The sequence below is a fragment of the Formica exsecta genome, unplaced genomic scaffold (genome assembly GCF_003651465.1).
Source record: "Formica exsecta isolate Colony F162 unplaced genomic scaffold, ASM365146v1 scaffold465, whole genome shotgun sequence".
In the NCBI taxonomy this organism is placed as follows: Eukaryota; Metazoa; Arthropoda; class Insecta; order Hymenoptera; family Formicidae; genus Formica; species Formica exsecta.
In genome coordinates this window covers 1,015,352-1,018,790 of record NW_021851887.1, presented here as the reverse complement: position 1 = coordinate 1,018,790, position 3,439 = coordinate 1,015,352, and positions in this window count along the sequence as shown.

The window sequence follows — 3,439 nt, the reverse complement described above, 5'->3', positions numbered from 1 at the left end:
AAACAAGTCAGAAATCTCATATTTGTACAAAAGTATGTTGAAACATATATTCCAAAGCTTTTTGATTATATTTGACATTTAAAAAAAAAAATGTAAAAAAAGTACTATCAAAAATCCCTAAATGTATATGTAAAGAAATTATAATTTGTTATCAAAATTATACTCAATCAAATTCAATTTTCAAATTTTTATCTTTTATTTGCAGCATCAAAATTTAATTATTAGAAATTTTAGTTTTTATAGAAAAAAATTTAATAAACTCCTCGGAACTATGTGGTCTTAATGTGTAAAGTGATGTATAAAGCACTTTGTTTTTTTAATGTAATCGCCCTGAAATTTTTTTCTTTAATACTATAGAATTTCTGAACATTTTGCAAAGAAACGGGGGAATTTTATTAGAACTACTATCAAATTTTAAATTTATCATGCTAATTTTATTATTAAAATAGATATTAATAAGGAATACACCACCTTTTCAATAAAATATATTTCTTTTTATATACTAAACGACAGTAGTAAAAATTAAAGTAGATATTCCAATTTATTATTAAACCTCAATCGCATTAACATTATTTATCTAATACGCTCTACAAAATTTTATAGATGTCAGATAAGTAAAGATAAGCAAAAATAGAATGTATGATAAATACCGTAGCTTAAAAAATAAGATAGTTTAAAAAGTGAGTCTCTGTCTTTCCCCAAGAAATTATCTCATTATTCTCAAGAAACACATTCTAGTAAAGATAAGATTTGAATACAATTGATATGTTATCAGTAAAAATTTCTTTTTAATATAACGAATATACTGCTTAGGATAGCATTTTTCTTCTCTTAACAGAGGGTTTCGGGAAAAAAGCTCACAAACATAGCACACTTAAATGCCAGGATGTAAGTGTAAACTACCCGTATGATCCCGCATTATCATCTATCGACAGCAAAGTGTATTTGGGGTAAAGATGGCTGACCGAAGCTCTGAACAAGCTTCGTCTTTAATCGAATGTAGCGTAAAAATGTGGGACATAATACAAGGTGCGTATTTTTTATTTCGCATTTATATGTAATGTACATTCGTGCGTGCGTGCCATGTCGGAGAGAAAGATTCAACATCACGAAAGAAATAATGATGACGTGAATATTTTATATGTATGTTTAAACTGATTGTGGGTCAGTGATAAATTGGCGTAAAACTACCCCAGACAGTACATGTCCCTAAAAGACATCTAAAAGAGGATTTAAAGACGTCTTATTGTCCTTTAGACATCTTTAAGATGTCTTTTGGCCTTCTTGTGCTGTCTGCGACGCAAGGAAAAAGCAATACAAAATGATGTTAATTCTGAAAAATTTAATAATACTTAACAATATTTATGAGTTAATATCACGAACAAAAATGAAAAACATATGTCGCATTACATGTCTTTCAACGATTATTACATATTCTTTTTGACGTATAAAGCTCGATTTTGCGGGTTTACCTATAAGGGAGACGATTTGTTTCTTTTATATTTTATGAAAGCCTTCGCGAAAGCCATCCAAATATCTGTGAGCGCGCAATATTTTCTTCCTTTAATATTTTCTACGTACTTATATATCGTATAAAATGACATTTACAGTACTGATTTTCTCTACAGTTGCATGCAATGCGTGCACGTCGCAAAACAACTACATAAATAACGAATTTATTCATAAAAGGATTGCGATGGATGTTATTATCATAATAATATTCTATTCACTTTAGTTATTATGTTCTTGTAATATTTGCGTATAATCGTTATTATTCATATATAATTTACAATATATTTCTTTCTGTGTATATAATGACTAATCAAGTATAGATTATTAAATATAATTTATATTATCTATTATAACAATTATAAATAAGATAATAATGACGATGTGTAGAAATGTATCTTTTGTTTAATATCGTCATCATTTAAAATGCAATTTCTTTTGTCCATCGACTTTTAGCGCTCGACATGTGCTCGGCGTTTGTTAAATCTGTCACTGATGATGTGATGACATTGCTTTGTCCCAGTATCGTATAATGTGCCGTATAATGTCCGTATTAGATACTATTATGTCTCTCTGAGGGATTCTTAACATCGACCGCGTATAATTACCCGCCGGATCGATAAGCTGCCGATATTCCTCCTTTCGCGCACGCGACCCCTTATTTTTTTCCGTGTCGGTCAAGCTTTATATACGCGTTATACGTATGGCAAAATACGATCGACTGGTTAATTAAGCAGCTGAGAAACCATAGGCGGTATTGCGAGCGATTGTCGCGGCTCCCCTTTCATCTCTCGAGAATATATACATAAGCTTAATATATATCTCCGATAAAGATACACAGAAAACCCTCTTGTAAGTCATCTCGTCGTTTTAAGATACGTTCCTCAGCAACGTTTCTTAATATCGGTATGCTTACAACAGTATTTTCCGATGAAATATCCAATTACGTTGGATTAAACTCTTCGAGATACAACGATCACGAGCAGAGTTATCCCTGGATTGCGCTTCTCGTGATGAATTATTTCACCCTGTTACACTTCCGACTTATCGATGGAAGAGCGAGGCGAATCGACTTCGAAAGTGCTCGTGTTTGTACGGACCGCAATCGATAAGACTAATTCGGAATTTTCGTGAAACCGATTAATATCCTTGAAATACATGGATTTAATAATAGAATAGATTAAATGGATCAGCTCTCGCGTAGTTTCTAAAGTTTAATAGATGATCGATGTCCAGAATTATTAATCACGACAGAACAGAACGAAATATTATGAAACAGAAGTGTTAAGACACTCGAGATAAAAACAAAAAAAAAAAAATACGTAAAGAAAATAAATAAATGATAAATAAAAGAAAAAAAACAAATTATTATCTAACAAGTAAATATTAATAAACTATTATTTCAAGAATATTATTGTTCGTTATTAAAAGAACACAGTACATCATAATCGATCATCCTAAAGTATTAGCGTTAAGAATACGACGAAGGGGAGAAAATCCGGAGATGTATGGTTGCATCATTATCAAATTAATAGTACTACGGATTCACGTGAGTTTCCTGCTTGAAGGTTAATTGACTTTGTTGCTCGAGCGACGACTTAATGGCTTGCGATCGTCTCGTCTTCCAATCTCGATCGGTTCGAAGCACAGCTCGTAAGAGAAGTTTCGCTGCGTTAGCAGCAAATTATTGAGCTTCGCCGGCAAACACTCGCGACGTTTGCGCAGATGCGCGATGTCTTACCGAGTACGAGAGAGCTTGTGCCGTTCACCCCGTGACGGTTCTGCCCTACATCGGGCGCTGTTTTGATCCGCCGCTCGATGCGTCGAAAAATATGCGTCAACTCGTGAAATGCATGCGTGTGACCCACATTTAAGCCTTAAGTAAAAAACCCGAGAGATTAGAAAAATTTTTGTATATTATTAGAAGAGC